General features: G+C 43.8%; 2 pseudogenes across 1 annotated transcript; both read right to left on the bottom strand.

Moving 5' to 3' along the window:
- Nucleotides 1-11875: 11875 nt before the first annotated feature.
- LOC100948674 lies at nt 11876-12698 on the bottom strand (annotated as a pseudogene).
- A 2930-nt stretch (nt 12699-15628) lies between these two features.
- LOC100941085 lies at nt 15629-16558 on the bottom strand (annotated as a pseudogene). The gene has a single exon (XR_001161706.2). The product of XR_001161706.2 is annotated as a 39S ribosomal protein L48, mitochondrial pseudogene (transcript).
- Nucleotides 16559-17185: the final 627 nt, after the last annotated feature.

Raw genomic sequence — 17185 nt, 5'->3', positions numbered from 1 at the left:
CCATATACTGGAGGTTAACAGGTTCAAACCCAGCCTTGGCCAAAAACTGCAACAACAACAACAACAAAAAACCGTCCTCCTTCTTGTGGGGAAGTTGCCTGGATAGACTCACTTGCTGGAAGTACATAAGCATGGCTTTAGCTCTGGAGAATGGCTGTTTTCATCTGGAAATCATGAAAAATAGGCCTATGAATGGAGCTTGCACCAGGAAAAGATCTGGGACTACTGACGTTTACTACTGTGCTCTGCTAATTTTTTTCTATTTTTAGTGAAAACAAGGTCTAGCTCTTTTTTTTTTTTTTTTTTTTTTTTTTTTTAAGACAGAGTCTCACTATGTTGTTCTGGGTAGAGTGCTGTGGCATCACAGCTCACAGCAACCTCAAACTCTTGGGCTTAAGTAATTCTCTTGCCTCAGCCTCGCAAGTAGCTGGGACTATAGGTGACTGCTACAACGCCGGGCTATTTTTTGTTTGTGTTTTCATTGTTGTTTGGCAGGCCTGGCTGGATTTGAACCCGCCAACCCTGGTGTATGTAGCTGGCACCCTAGCTGCTGAGCTACAGGTGCCAAGCCCAACGCTTTATTTTTTGTTGTAAAGAATGAACATCCAATTTTTCTCCTAAAAGATGTGAAGTTTTACCTTTCTAAATAGCAGTATCAGGAATAGTCTGAAAAAACTGCTATTTTAGTTGTTAATTTATTTTTAAAAAGAGGTTTATTTGGTTTGCAGTTTTGCAGGTAATGTAAGAATCATGGTGTTGGCATTTGCATCTGGTGAGGCCCTCGGGCTGCTGCCACTCATGGCAGAAGGGGCAGGGCAGACAGAGTGTGCAGGGGTCACATGGCGAGAGAGGAATCAAGGGAGAGAGAGAGAGAGAAGTGGTAGACTCTTTAACAACAGATGTCATGAGAACTAATAGTGAGAACTCATTCATCTGCAAGGGAGGACATTAATGTATTCATGATGGATCCACCCCAGTGACCCAACACCTCCCACTAGGTTCCACCTCCCAGTACCACCACACTAGGGATTAAATGTCAACATGAGATCTGGAGGGGACAAACATCCAAACTGTAGCAGGTTGGGGAAAGCCTTCCTGACAAAGGAAAGGCATATACAAAGTGGTGTTGTAAGAACTGCACAAAGTGCTATGGAGCACAGAGAATGGAAGCTCAGGGAAGACTTCTAAGAGGGTGACACCTCTAGGGCATCTTTACAATGAGCAAGGGTAAGCCAGGTGGAGAAGGGCTGGAAGGGCATTCTGGACAGAGAGAACAGCATAGACAAAGGTGTAAAGTTGAAGAACAGTCGTACTCAGGGTGAAACGCTAGCAGGTTAGCGTGCTGAAATGAGAAGTTCAAGGCTGAGTGTAGGAGGAAAGGACGCTAAAGATTTCATATTTCAGACCAAGGAGTTTGATCCCAAAGGATGGGAGTAGGGGCCATTGGATACAATCAAGTAGGAGAGTAAGATGGTCAAAGGTTCATTTTGGAAAGATCACCCTGAAAACTGTTGAGTGTGGTCTGAGAGGAGCAAACCGGGTCAGGCAGCCTGGATACAAAGGTACTAGCAAAAAGATTACTGCAACAATCTATAAAAGATAAGGCATAACAGAGGCAAGAATTTGAAGTTGAATGGCAGCATTATAGTGATGATGGCAACCGTTATCAGGCTGGAAGGCTATTTCAGGCCAAAGAAGAGAAACAGAGAGAACAATGGGGATATGGAGTAAAAAGCACAGGAGTTGTGCTCAAGAGCAAGGGATATTGGGATTTAAGATTTCAAAGCCAGAGCAGTTGCTAGAGACGTAATCTCCTAGGCTGAGGTCTTGAGGGTGAGGATTCTGGATACACCAAGAAATGCCTTCCTCCCTTACCTGTAGTCCAGTCCAGTGTGTCCAAGCTTTGGGTTTTCCTGGGGTCTCACCCAATGTCCACTCTTCCTGCCTCAGCTCCATGGAGAACCCTTTGCCACTCCCCAGTGTCCTATCAGAGAGTACCCAATTCGCTCCCCTTCCCACCAGGACTCCAGGAAGGGGCCATTGCTCAAGGTCCTCCTGCTACAGAGAATGAGTGCTCCTGCAGAGCAGCCGGATGGCACTGGCAGGAGACTGGCATGAGCTTGGGCTGCGGAGGAGGTTCCAGAACACAGGCTATTTTTATCCTGGCACAGATGCCCAATTCTCAACTAAGGGAGGGGATATGGTAGTGAAAGCAATTTTTCTTTCATTGTTCATTATTTTATTAACCACTTCGGATGCTGGAGGCAGTGAGCATCACCTGGTTTCACGGCTAGTTTTCCTTTTCACAATTCCTTCCTGCCTGTTACTTGGAAACAACATTCTCCCCTAGGGGCTAAAGAGGGGTCAGGGAGAAAATGAAATTGACCAAGTGAGGATGAATAAGGCCAAGGAGGGGATAAATATTCTATCCTGCTCCATCAGCAGTGGGAGAGGGTCCAAAAAAACACTTAGCTTCATAAATTGCTCACTTATCCTCCCTGTAGTGAGTTTGCTCCAAATGGCTTGAAAAACTATTGCTGCTAATCAAAGGCATAGGCCCGTTGCTGGAAAGGAGCCAGCCTGGGCCCAGCAGGAGTCTGAATTGCTCCTGGATTCATTATCTTTATCTAGTCCAACATTTTAGTGGTAGGTTTTTGTTTGATTTCAAAGTGAGATGGTTAGGTCATTATTTGTTAAATTATAGCTTTTAATTAGCAGATCTATTGAAATGAAAAGCCCAAGAAACACTCACACACACACACACACATACACCTCTAAGTTTTTGTTTGGAATTTATAATTATCACTGTTTGGGAAAGATTGGTTGGAGGTGTTAAAGTCTTTCTTTTAAGAAAATTTTCAAATTATATGCTGGTGGGGGTAGGGTGAAGAGCGATGCCAGTGAGCTAGATAGAACCTCGCTGGTGATGCTGTCTGTATTATTACCTAGACCCTGGGTCCTTATATTTGCAGAAAATAAGGGAAGAGATGGTTCATAATAGTTCATATACTTGCTCCTCAGGATGTGCCCAGTGCAGGAACTGAGGTTCCAAGTGGGGAGTGACCTGACCAGCAGATAGGTACCCAAGATCCTGGCTACTGATGGAGTTTTGTTTACCATGCATCGGTTCCTGTTTCCCCTAAAAATTTGGGAAGATGGGAGCTGGGGAGTGTGCAAGAATCAGCCTTGGTAGATTTTACCTTTGAGGATTTGATTTCTGCCTTTGGGAGGAACAAGGAAGGGCTGGTATTCTCTCCTTTGGGCCTGAGCTTCCTCCTGCCTGCCCTACCTGGCTTCGCCAGTGCTCTGCTATGTGCAGAACGGCCTTGAGGACAGCAGGGGGCGCACCATCCCCTGATTTAGATGGAAACCTCATCTCTGCCACCTGCGTAAGCTGAGCTGAGCGAGTGGGCTTTTTTCCTTTCAGTCTGTGTTGGCTTTCCTACTCGGGCAACAGCAAAAAGCAGATTACATCCTCCGGCTGTCAGCGGCTGTCAAGGCGGGTGCCCCAGTTTTCTTCATCTTTACACACCCTAGGAGAGCATCGTGGCTCACTGCACTAGGGGCTGAGGAAACTAGAGGCCTCTGAAATCTGAGCCACGTCCCTCCAGACTGGAGCTCTGAATTCCCTTCTTCACTTTCCTCTAGGGGTGCTCTGCAGGCTCCACTGGGTGGGCAGGCCCTCCAAAGCACCGGCTGAGCCCACATCCACTGTCCCTGCTTCCACCACCTTTGGCACCTCTATATCTTGGACCACAAACCCTATTGGTGCAGGGATCAGGATTGTCCACTTCTCTCAGCTGTCACCATTACCCAGTACAGTGCCTGACACAGATACACAATATTCAATGAATGAGTAAATACATTCTGGCAAACTGCTATTTTAGTTGTTAGTTCATTCTTTCATGTAGTGGGCATGTCCTTTGTGCCAGAGACAAAAAATATTGCACAATCCCTGTCCTCAGATTATGATCTGGAGAAGGATGTGGGCATGAATCCTGGCAACTAGAATTTCTAGCTTCCCCTTGCTAGTGGCTAACATTACCTAGCCAGCAGAACCACACCCCTCACACGGTAGGGTTGCATACTGGCAGGACTCACAATGTCTCTCTGAAATTCAACCACTTGTCTGGGTGGTGATCTTGATTCACATCCTCTTTCCCAGGGTTTGGGGAGGAGGATGGCAAGTTCCAATTCTGATGTCCGCAGTCTTCTATTACTTTGAAGCCCTGAATTATACTCTCCATCCAGTTCTCCCTATGAAACCAGAACATCTTGCAAAGGTCACTTTTGACCTGAGGCTTTTTGGTTGTGCATCAGGGTTTAAGGGAGTTTTTTCATAAAAGGGGATGAGAAAATAGCCTATTCATAAACATCCCTTTGTTTTAAGGAAAGTTGGGGCTTTGTTTGTTTCCTTGTTTTGATTTTGCAAACTCTGAGTATAAACTGATGGTCTGCCCTCTATCTTGCTTTCAGCTTTATGTTAATAATCACATTTACTCCATTTATGGATGCAATCAAAGAGATGCAACCCTCTCCCTGTGGGGGAGAACAGCACAGATAAAAAGCTCAGAAACAGGAATTGCTTTTTGATGAGCAAATGTCAAATTTATAGATGAGCTTTGGGGCTGGGAAAGAGGGTTATCATTATGGCCTGAAGCAACTTAGACTCATTTCTAGAGCTCTGATGGCAGATTAAATGTTTGGGAAATGGTTCAATGCACAGGTTTTGGTCTCTAAAAAGGCTAGAGCTCAAAATGAGTAAGAGAAGGCTTTGAAGCTTTTCTACTCTTATAACAACAAAAAACAAATATTTAATCTTCATCATTTCATAGTATAGAAAATTTACTGTAACTAAATATTTTGTTGTTATTTTTTAACCACACAATTGCTCCAGCTACAGCTGTGTGCACTGGTGTGAATCAAATACTGTCTGTCATTTAGATTACATTTCTTCCCTCCATAGCCCCCAGCAAGGATCCCAACGACCACAATTAAAACCACTACACTAGATGGTTTTACGGGGGAATTCTACAAGACCTTTGATGAAGAGATAATACCAGAGCTGTTGAAATTTTTACAGGCTATAAGAAAAGAAGGAAAACTTCTTTACCCATTAAAGCCTTGACTAAAATATAAATATAGGTCTCACTAATTAAAGTGAATGTAAAAAGTACAAATGCAATATCAGTAGATAGAATATAGTATATTCAAATTAATATATCATGACCATGAGGGAATTTTCCAGGAATTCAAGGATGGTTCATCATGTGGAACTCTATTACCATATCTTGGTAGTGGAGTTCTAGTAGTAGTGAACTAGGTAATTTAGAACAATCATTTTTATGAAGAGAAATTTAAAAGTTGGACAAAGAATAATACACATGCACCAAGGTTGGTGGGTTCGAACCCCACCTGGGCCAGCTAAACAACAATGACAACTGCAACAACAAAAATAGCCAGGCATTGTGGCAGGTGCCTGTAGTCCCAGCTACTAGGGAGGCTGAGGCAAGAGAATCACTTCAGCCCAAGAGTTTGAGGTTCCTGTGAGCTGTGACGCCATGGCACTCTACCAAGGGCAACATAGGGAGACTCTGTCTCAAAAAAAAAAAAAAAAAAAAGTCACTGCTCTAAAACAATTATGTCAACCATGTTCCAGGCAGTAGAAGTCAAGCTTGAAAATATCACTAGGAAATTGGAAACTATAAATGTAGCACAGCAGATTAGAAAAAAACCCCAATAGAAATACTAGAATTTTAAAAAGTATGATAACTAAAATTTAAAAGTCAATGGACAGATTTTTTTTTTTTTAAAGACAGAATCTCACTCTGTCACCCAGGGTAGAGTGCTGTGGCATCATAGCTCATAGCAACCTTAAATTCCTAGGCTTGAGTGATCCTCTTGCCCCAGCCTCCCAAGTAGCTGGGACTACAGGCATTGGCACAACACCCAGCTTCCATTTTTAGTAGAGAGAAGGTCTCACTCCTGCTCAAGCTGGTTTCACACTCCTGAAGGCAATCCACTTTCCTCAGAAGATAAGTCAGAAGATAATGTCCAGACTGAAGCACAGAGAGACAAAAGGATGTAAAATACAGAAGAGAGGATAAATGACATAAGATATACTGTGAGTAAAGTTTAGATTCAGTTAGAAGGTGTAAATATGGTCCCAGAAGAGGAAATAGGGAAAAACTGGGAAAAACCAATATTTGAAAAGATAAGTCTTGCGAATCAACAAAAGATATCAACCCACAGAATCAAGAAACCAAATAAATTTCAAACACAATTTTACAAAAGGAAATTCATGCCTAGACACATTACATAATCCTGCATTATATGAACATAAGATCGGGAAAACTTCTCTTTTTTAAACAGGAACTTCTCAGACTGCATACTCTCCCTCTTACCCAAAAGAAGAGAATAATAATTATAAATGGCAAATGACCCATGTAGTGAAGTAATACACAATATAAAGCCCCTCTAGCTTTATATTTTGAGATAGTCTTACTTTGTTGCCTCAAGTACAGTGCAGTGGCATCATCATAGCTCACTGCAACCTCAGTGGGCTCAAGTGATCCTCCTACCTCAGCCTCTCAAGTAGCTGGGACTATAAGCACCCACTACCCTGCCCTCCTCATTTTTCTATTTTTAGTAGAGATGGAGTCTCACTCTTGCTCAGGCTGGTCTTGAGCTCCTGAACTCAATCAGTCTTCCCACCTTGGCCTCCCAGAGTGCTAGGGTTAGAGGCACGAGCCATCATACATTTAGAAAGCCATGTACTTTCTAAATTAATTGAGAGGCAAAATGGAATCATAAAACATATCCCATCAATCCAAAAAGGCAAAAAGAGAAAAAAAAACAATGAATAAGTGAAATAAATAACAAACATATAGTAAGATAGCATATTTAAGCCCACAAGTTTATGTATATTTAAGTAATTACATTAAATGTAAATGAACCAAATGTTTCAGGCTAAAAAAGACTAACATTTTCAAACTAGATTTAAACCCAAATTCAATTATATGTCATTTACAAAAGATATATCTCTATCTAAGGACTTAGAAAGACTGAAAATGAAAAGATGGAAAAAGATACACTTAAACAGTCTAGAGAAAAATGTGGGTGTAGATAGCTTACCAGACAAAATATGATTTAAAAAAAAAAAGAAAAGAAAGAAAGAAATAATTACCAGAGATAAAGTGGGTCGTTGATAATGATAAAAATTTCAATTCCTATGAAGATACAATTCTAAACAAGTATGCACCAATAAAATAGCCTCAAAAAATTTTTGTTGTTGTTGTTGTTGTTGCAGTTGTCATTGTTGTTTTACCTGACCCAGGCCAGGTTCGAACCTGCCAGCCTTGGTGTATGTGGCTGGAGCCCTACCCACAGATTTATGGGTGCCACCACTGAAGGGAGTCTTTTTTTTTTGAGATAGAGGCTCAAGCTGTCCCCCTGGGTAGAGTGCTGTGGCATCACAGCTCACAGCAACCTCCAACTCCTGGGCTCAAGCGAGTCTCCTGCCTCAGCCTCCCAAGTAGCTGGGACCACAGGCACCTGCCACAACACCTGGCTATTATTTTTGGTTGCAGCCATCATTGTTGTTTGGCAGGCCCAGGCTGGATTCTAACTCGCCACCTTAGGTGTATGTGGCTGGCACCTTAGCCACTTGAGCCACAGGCACTGAGCCAGCCTCAAAAAATTTGACAGAACAGAGCCAAAAAGAGAAATACAAATCTACAGAATGGGAAACCCATCTTATTAACAGATCTTCAAGGAAATATCATATAATTCTCTCCACAGATGATGAAAAGGCATTTTAAAAACCAGTATCTAGGCTCAGATCCCATAGTCACATACACTGTGGTTGGTAGGTTTGAGCCTGGCCAACTAAATAACAATGACAACTGCAACAAAAAAATAGCCGGGCAGGTGCCTGTAGTCCCAGCTACTCTGGAGGCTGAGGCAAGAGAATCACTTAATCCCAAGGGTTTGAGGTTACTATGAGCTGTGACACTACAGCACTCTACCAAGGACAACATAGACTGTCTTTAAAAAAAGAAACAAACCAAAAAAAAAAAAAAAAAGAACAGGCTTGGCACCTGTAGCTCCATGAGTAGGGTGCCAGCCACATATACCAAAGCTGGCATGTTCGAGCCTACTAAACAAAAATAACAACTGCAACCAAAAAAAACCAAAATAGCTGGGTGTTGCGGCAGGCACCTATAGTACCAGTTACTATTCTCTGAGGCAAGAGAATTGCTTAAGCCCAAGATTTTGATGTTGCTGTGAGCTGTGACACCACAGCACTCTACCAAGGGTGACATAGTGAGACTCTATCTCAAACAAACAAACAAAACCCAATATCTTTTTTGATAAAGAGGCAACAAAAATAGAAACTGAGGCAAAAGGATCACAAATCCAGGAGTTTAAGACCAGCCTGGGCAACATAGCCAGACCTTGTCTAGAAAAAGTAATTGTTTTTAATTAGCTGGGTATAGTGGTTCATGCCTGAAGTCCCAGCTACTTAAGAGATTGAGGTGGGAGGAATACTTGAGCCCAGGAGTTTGAGGCTGCTGTGCACTAGGATCAAAAGTGCATTCCAGCCTGGGCAAAAGAGCAAGATCCTATCTCTAAAAAGAACTAAAGTAGAGTGGCACCTGTGGCTCAGTGAGTAGGGTACCAGCCCCATATACCAGTGGTGGTGGGTTCAAACCCGGCCCTGGCCAAAGGGCAACAAAAAATAGCCATGCGTTTTGGCGGGCACTTGTAGTCCCAGCTACTTGGGAGGCTGAGGCAAGAGAATCGCCTAAGCCCAAGAGCTGGAGGTTGCTGTGAGCTGTGATGCTACTACACTCTACCCAGGGCAACAAAGTGAGACTCTGTCTCTTTAAAAAAAAAAAAAAATCTGAAGTAAAATAAAATTACTCAATCTCAGGTACTCTGTTATAGCAGTACAAATTGGACTAAGACAATAAGCAAAATCATAAGACAAACTTGGAAAAATATTTTCAACTCATATTTAAAGAATTCCTACAAATTTATAAGAGAAAGGTTAATACCCTAAGAGGAAAATGTGCAAAAGTTACAAATAGATGGTCCACAGAAAAGAAAAATTATTCTTTCTATGAAAAGATATTCAACCACAATCATAAAATAAAATCAAATTAAAACTACACTGAGATATCTTTTTTTTTTTGAAAAAGACTGTCATTTTGTCACCCTCGGTAGAGTGCTGTGGCGTCATATCTCACAACCTCAAACTTTTGGGCTCAAGTGATTCTCTTGCCTCAGCCTCCCTAGTAGGTGTGACTGCAGGCGCCCACCACAACAATGCCTGGCTATTTTTTTCTTTCTTTTTTTTTTTTTTGAGACAGAGCCTCAAGCTGTCCCCCTGGGTAGAGTCTGTGGCATCCCAGCTCACAGCAACCTCCAACTCCTGGGCTCAAGTGAGTCTCTTGCCTCAGCCTCCCAAGGAGCTGGGACCACAAGCTCCCACCACAACGCCCAGCTATTTTTTGGTTGCAGCCATCATCATTGTTGTTTGGCGGGCCTGGGCTGGATTCGAACCCACCACCTTAGGTATATGGGGCTGGCACCTTAGCCACTTGAGCCACAGGCGCTGAACCTAGAGACTTTTTAGAGACAAGGTCTCTCTCTCTGGCTCAGGCTTGTCTTGAACCTGTGAGCTCAGGCAATCCACCCGCCTCAGCCTCCCAAAGTGCTAGTATTAAAGGCGTGAGCCACCACATCCGGCTGAGATATCATTTTTACCCATTATGCTAGTAAAAGTGAAACATTTGATAGCACCCTGCACAGCACAGGCTATAAGAAAACAAGCTCTTTCAAACTCTGCTAGTGGGAGGGTAAATTGATAACCTACATCAAGAGCAATTAGTATTTATCAAAATGAAATATATATGTGCCCTCTGATCCAGTAATCCCACTTCCAGAATATTTTCCCACAAGTATCTTTCTATGCATGCAGAATGATGTTCATACAAGGTTATCCATTACAATCATGCAATTGCAGAAGACTGGGAACAAGCTAAATGTTCACCAACAAAGGATTGGTTAAATGGCGTAGCTCATATCTTGGAACATCATACAGCTGAAATACGACACAAAGGAAGCTCCTTCTCTGTCAAGATACATTATAATAAAAAAGGCAAGGTGCAGAAAAGAATGCTACCATTTGGGTTACAAAGGGAGAAAGGAAAAAAATAACATATCCATAGTATCTTGCATATACATAAAAATTCTCTAGGATAAATAAGAAATTAAAAACAAGAGTTAGGAGTCCTGAAAACTGAATGGATGGTGAACAGCAATGGGAAGGAGGCTTTTTAGGACATGCTTTTTAAAATATTTGAACAATGTGGATGTCTTATCTATCTGATGTCAAATACACCCTAAAGTATAAAATCCAGCCTCGTGGCTACTTCTTCCTAATCTGATTGTAAAGGCTCAGATGGACCATATTTCCCAGCAACCAAAAGAGATTGCCCTGAAACAGACTCTCTTCTGGCCAAAGGTGTTGATCACCAGCTGGGTTAGGGATGTAACTAAGGTGGTTTGTGACACTGAATGGCACTAATCATGCCCTATGTAGAGTTTCCCCTAACTTTGGCTTTAAAAATGTATTGTGGTAAAATAGATAATATAAAATTCTTTTTCTTCACGCTAATCCTAGGTTTATTCAACACAACTCCTTCATTCTACACAACAAAGTACAAATACAATGTTATCTAAAATGCTACAAAGTTACAAAACTCAAAACAAATGTTATAGTACTAATTGTACAATAAAAGCAAAAAGAAGCAATATACATGGTGCCAAGGTAACCTGCAAGACAACCACCATGAAAGACAGGCCGGGTGGAGATTCTGTGCCAACCCTATAGCACCAGCTCTCACCAATTTCAGAGAACAGGGGGATGGGGGTGTGGCATGTGTGCAAGTACACAACAGACAACCATCTACGGCAACTCTCAGGGTCAGAAGAAGACTCAAGCAGGGGGCAAAAAAGTCCAGACCTTGGCTGTGCAAGAATGTGGCTCCCTTCCCCAAAGGATGCTGCACAGTAACAGCAAACGCGCAACTAGGCCACCCATGATAAAGAAAAGTAAGTTCCAGGTGGTGCCTGTGGCTCAAAAGGGCAGGGCGGCTGGGCGCCTATAGCTCAACCGGCTAGGGCGCCAGCCGCGTACACCTAAGGTGGTGGGTTCGAATCCCCAGCCCGGACCCGCCAAACAACAATGACGGCTGCAACCAAAAAATAGCCGGGCGTTGTGGCGGGCGCCTGTAGTCCCAGCTACTTGGGAGGCGGAGGCAGGAGACTCGCTTGAGCCCAGGAGTTGGAGGTTGCTGTGAGCTGTAATGCCACGGCATTCTACCCAGGGGGACAGCTTGAGGCTCTGTCTCAAAAAAAAAAAAAGGTAGGGCACCGGCCCCATATGCCAGAAGTGAGTTCAAACCCAGCCCCGGCCAAAAACTGCAACAACAAGAAAGAAAGAAAGAAAAGAAAGAAGGAAAGGAAGGAAAGAAAGAAAGGCAAGTTCCCAGGGTGGGCCACACTGCCACCTGGAGTCTTGCTTATCACTGTTGGCTTTGCCATTGAATTCTCTCAGATAGTTGGAAACAGGTTGGAAACAGGTAAGTCAGAAAACTGAGGGTATTTTTATAGGCACAACCCCTAACTGACAACACTTCTGCAGCTAGAAACCAGCCTGCAGAGATGTCTCCACAGCTGCCTTGAAAGCCTGCACGAGTGAGGGATTTCCTTTCCTACTGATCCCCCTTTGGCTAGGAAAGTGACAACACTGACCCAGATGGGATCGGATATAAGTTACAAGGGGCATGAGCTTCAGTGGCCCTGCTTATCCGGAGGCCTTGGAGCTGGAGCGGCTCCTGTGGCTGGGCGGCCAGGGGAGCGGGATCGGGATCGCCGGTGCACAGGAGACTTCGCCTCGGGGAGGGGAGCGGGACCTTCTCCTCATCCGTAGGGGAGACCTGCGCCACTTGGGAGGTGGTGACAGCACTCTTCTGGGAGGGCTGAATCGCCTGGGTGGTGGCCTAGGCCAGGGGGTGAGCACAGCAGTGGCAGCGATCTCTTGGCCATCGATTTGTCTGTCCTCCATCCATGTGCTTCAGGGCCTTCTCAGCTTCATCCGGATTCTCAAACTCTACATATGCGTAGCCTCTGGATGGATGAGGATGCATCCTTTCGACAGGAAGTCAATCGTTTTAATTGTCCCATTTGGAAAATATCTCCATGATGTGATCCTTGGTCACATTCCCGGTGAGCCTCCCAATATGCACTTTGGTGGGTTTAGGGGAAGGGCTCCGCCTTTTCCTCTCCTTTTCATCCCTTTTGGGTGGCGTGGATTTGGAGCCGGAGCGCCGCCTGTTGTCATGTCTGCGCCGAGAAGGATTTGGAGAGCCAGAGGAACTGCTAGAGCAGGAGCTGCGGGATGTGCTGGAACTTTCCGACTGGCTGGATGCTGAGGAGGAGCTGGAGCCACTGCTGGAGCCTGAGCTGGAGGTTGAGCTGGACCGAGACCTGGACGCGCTGCTCCTTTTCTGAGTTTTATCCCTGCCCCGATCCTTCTCACTTGACTCCTTGGTGGCCCCTTTATCTTTAGAGCGATACTTGGACTTCTCATCAGAGTGATCTTTGCGTTTGGTAGGAGAAGGAGCCATCTTCCTGCTGCCAACACTTCCTCCTGGCTCTTCTCAGCTGATAATATAAAATTTACCTTTTTCTGTTTCTTTAAGACCGAGTCTTATTCCATCACCCTGGGGTTGAGTGACTTATCGTCATAGCTCACGGCAACCTCAAACTCAAGCCATTCTCTTGCTTCAGTCTCCTGAGTAGCTGGGACTATATAGGCACCAGCCACAATGCCCAGCTATTTTCTTTTTTTTTAGAGACAGGGTCTCACTCTTGTTCAGGCTGGTCTCAAACTCCTGAGCTCAAGTAATCCACCTTCCTTGGCCTCCCCAGAGTGCCAGGATTACAGGCATGAGCCACCACATCCAGCCTAAAATTTACCATTTTTAAGTGTATAATTCAGTGTTATTAAGCACAGTCACATTATTGTATAAGCATCACCATTATCCATCCCTAGAACTTTTTCATTGTTCCATATTGAAACTCCAAGCTCTTCAAACAATAATTCTTCATTGTCCTTTAGCCCCATATAGTCCCTGATAACTTCCATTCTGCTTCCTGTCTCTATGAATTTGCCTATTCTAGATATATAAGTGGAATCATATAATATTTATCTTTTGCATCTGGCTTATTTCAATTAGCATAATATTTTGAAGATTCATCCATGTTGCAGCAGGTATCAGAACTTCACTCCTTTTTATGGCTAAATAATATTCCATGTATGGATATACCATATTTTATTTATCTAATCATCTGTTCTTAGTTTTTTAAGAAAATCACTTTTTTTCTGAGACAAGGTCTCATTCTGTTCCCTGGGCTGTTGCACAGTGGTGTCATCACTGCAACCTCAAACTCCTGGGCTCAAACAATCCTCCTGCCTCAGCCTCCCAAGTTGCTGAGACTACAAGTGTGCACCACCATGCCCAGCTAATTTTTCTTTTTCTTTTTCTTTTTTTTTTTTTTTTGCAGTTTTTGGCTGGAGCTGGGCTTGAACCTGCCACCTCCGGCATATGGGGCCAGCACCCTACCCCTTTGAGCCACAGGCATCACCCAATTTTTCTATTTTTTGTAGAGATAAGATCTAGCTTTTTTGCTCAGCCTGGTCTTGAACTCCTGATCTTAAGCAATCCTCCTATCTCAGCCTCCCAAAGTGCTGGGATTACATATATGAGCCACTGTGCCCCACTGTCCATTCATCTGTTGGTGCACATTTGGGTTTTTTTCATTTTTTGGCTATTGTGAATAATGCTACTTTGAACATCGGTGCACAAGTTTCTCTGAGTTCCTGCCTCTAACTCTTTTTGGTATGTATACCTGGGAGTGGAATTGCCCTATATTCGGGGTTTTAACCAAGTTAGTACCTGAGCTGGCGGGTTCAAATCCAGCCTGGGCCCACCAAACAACAACGATGGCTGCAACCAACCGAGGTAACCCAACTTGACACTTCTCAAAGATTAAAGACAAGATGTTAAGAATTTTTACTGCAAGGAAAATTTGGGTAAAGTTAAAACACATACAACTAAACAATACAGGGCAGCCAAGCACTTTGTAGACAAAACTGCATGGCAACCAAAAAGGCCAAAATAAGAATGTGAGGGTGGGCAGCAAATGGCTACCAGCTTTAATACCTCCCTTTTGTTTCCACAAATGATCCACGGCTGTTTGTGTGTTTGTATGTATTCTTTTATTTGAAAAGTTTTTTTTTTAATTATTAAACATAGCTGTGTATATTAATGCAATCATGGAGTACAATGTGCTGGTTTTATACATAATTTGAAATGTTTTCATTAAACTGGTTAACATAGCCTTCACAGCATTTTCTTAGTTATTGGGCTTAGACATTTATATTCTACACCTAGTAAATTTCACCTGTACCCTTGTAAGACGCACGGTAGGTGTGGTCCCAACAATTACTCTCCCTCCACCCATCCTCCCCCCTCCCCTCCCCTCCCCTCCTTCTCCCCTTCCCCCTTCTTCTTGGGCTATAATAGGGTTATAGCTTTCATAAGAAAGCTATAAATTGGTTTCCTAGTAAGACTGAGTACAATGGATACTTTTTCTTCCATTCTTGAGATACTGTGCTAAGAAGAATATGTTCCAGCTTGTGTGTTTGTATGTTATGTTCATCCTAGAGCCCCACAGATTTCAAAGGACACCTGGCACCCTCCCTCCCTGCATCCACATAGGAAGGACAGATGGGGTGGCAATTTCCACCTGCTCATAAGATGAATTGTAACCAGAGCCATGCCTCTTAATAGCACAGTGTTTTTGTGGGGTATTTGGCACTCAATGAAGGTGGCCCTGTGGTGACACTAATGTACCCATTTGCTAACAAGAACTCTGAAAAAGGCTGCAAGCTCAGTAATTTGCTGATTGCCTTCTGACTTCCTCTGTGAGAGCTTCTGGGCAGGGGCACCCTAAGTAGCATTAAAACTGTGCCAAGGTAGCGCTGAAATAGTGAGAGACGTACTCCACCTGCTCACCTCTCTGGCATCAGGTTTTACTCACCATGGGTAGTAGGTGAGTAGCTGTTTTCAAGGCTGCTTCCTCTACTCAAAACCTCTCAAAACCTTTCTACCGTGGGTCACTTGAACACTCTTACTGTCAGATATACACTTGGCCGCAAGAAGTATCCATTAGGAACACAGCTCCCCCACGTTCACCCTGGGTACCATTTACACATGGCTTACATGCCAGGCAGATGGAGAGAGGGCCTCACCTTTAGCTCCAAAAAGATAATGAAGGGATACTATATGCAAAAACAGCCTCTTCTGCTTAGATGGAAAGAAACAATGGAATAATGAACTGTCGGGAATGGAAGAACTCTTTGCAGGCCCTTAGCTCAACCTAGATGGATATTTCTGTTTGCCAACCCCTCTGTGCTTGCCAACGCGGCCCTGGTTTCTCCTGAGGAAATTAACCCTTCCCTCATTCTTTTTTTTTTTTTTTTTTTCTGCAATAGCAAATTTTTATTAGACAAAGGATAATTAGGGTTAGTTGTAGCAACTGGCAAGCATAGCTGTGCCACAGAGGAGAGAAGGCATTCCTGGCAGTAGGAATGAGAACTTATGAAATCTAAGGGTTAGGGTCTCGGGTCTCCTGCTTAACTGTGACCACCCGGGAAGCTCCTCTCCTTGGAACTCAATATGACCACTGCTGGCATACTGCAGGTCTGCAATAGCTAGTTAAGCTTGGCCAACAGTTCTTCCAGTTCTGGCCGAGCTTTGAACCGTCCCTTGAAGTCTTCTTCAGTGTGCTCCTTCACTAGCAATCTGACTCCTTCAGGAAGATTGCTTTGGATTATTTCCAGAAAAATCTCTGCAAATGTAGCAGTCAAACCACTGATCTGAACCACTCGTTCATGGGTGGTAAGGACTGAGTCCAGGACCATTTTGTTGCCTTGGTCTGGCAGCCGCAACACCTCCATGGTTTTGGTAGGCATCGCATAGCTTTCCTCGACTTTAATGGAGAGTTGGTTGCAGAGATTGTGAACATACTGGGCATAACTTTCTGCCAGGGTCATGTCATATGCAGTCAGGTGAATGTTTAAAACACCATATTCATAATCTGTCCCCAAATTAATGGATCTCACTTCCACTTTTGTCTTCTTCTTCTTGGGCTCTTGTGCTTTAATTAGGTGCTTGTATCTTCCGATACCATGGGTGGGCTTTGTCTTGTAGTGCCGACAGGTACCCAGCAGAATGCCACCTGAAGAATAGATGGGATTCTCTCCTGAAGTTCTAAACCTTAGGAAGGAAAAGGCTTGCTTAATAATGATATTGTTCCTCAGGCACAGCACCTTTTCCAGAGTTCCGCTCATCCTTTGCTACTGCAGCCTCTAATTGTGCCCCACCAGCCGCAATCCCTGGGCGTCTGAAAACACTGAAAGAACGGCGTGATCTCCCTTCCCTCATTCTTAACCATGAGTTTAGGTACAATTAACCCCACTTCCAGTTCCAGGGATGAAGCTTGATCAGCCTAAGACAAAGGGTCCCTGGTTGCAGTGATTGGTTTAAAATCAGTACTAAACCCAAACCCATAAGATGCAAGGAAATGTTTGCTAGGGGTTCTGAGAAAGAAAAGCCTCCTTCTTTGGGGGAAGTATGCAAATACGAAAGGATATGGCCTCCAAGGTTCCAGGTAGCTACTTTACAACCACAAGGGAGAGTATGCCTGAGATTTAAACCAATGCTGAGTAGGCTGGGTGAGGTGACTCGCACCTGTAATCCCAGAACTCTGGGAGGCTGAGGCAGGTGGATTGCTTGAGCTTACAGAGTTCGGAACCAGCCTGAGCAAAAGAGCGAGACCACTGTCTCTACTAAAAATAGAAAAACTGAGACAAGAAGCTTGCTTGAGCCCAAGATTTGGAGGTTGCTGTGAGCCATGACGCCACAGCAGTCTACCCAAGACAATAGCCTGAGACGCTATCTCAAAAAACAAACAAACAAACAAATCCCAATGCTGAGGAAGGTGAGAAATCAACAGAAAGAAGTTGGGTCCTCGGCACATTTTTTGA

Source organism: Otolemur garnettii, unplaced genomic scaffold, assembly GCF_000181295.1.
Source record: "Otolemur garnettii isolate 467f Iridium unplaced genomic scaffold, OtoGar3 scaffold00166, whole genome shotgun sequence".
NCBI lineage: Eukaryota > Metazoa > Chordata > Mammalia > Primates > Galagidae > Otolemur > Otolemur garnettii.
Note: the sequence above shows the minus strand (reverse complement) of the source record. Positions and strands in the feature narration are given on the sequence as shown.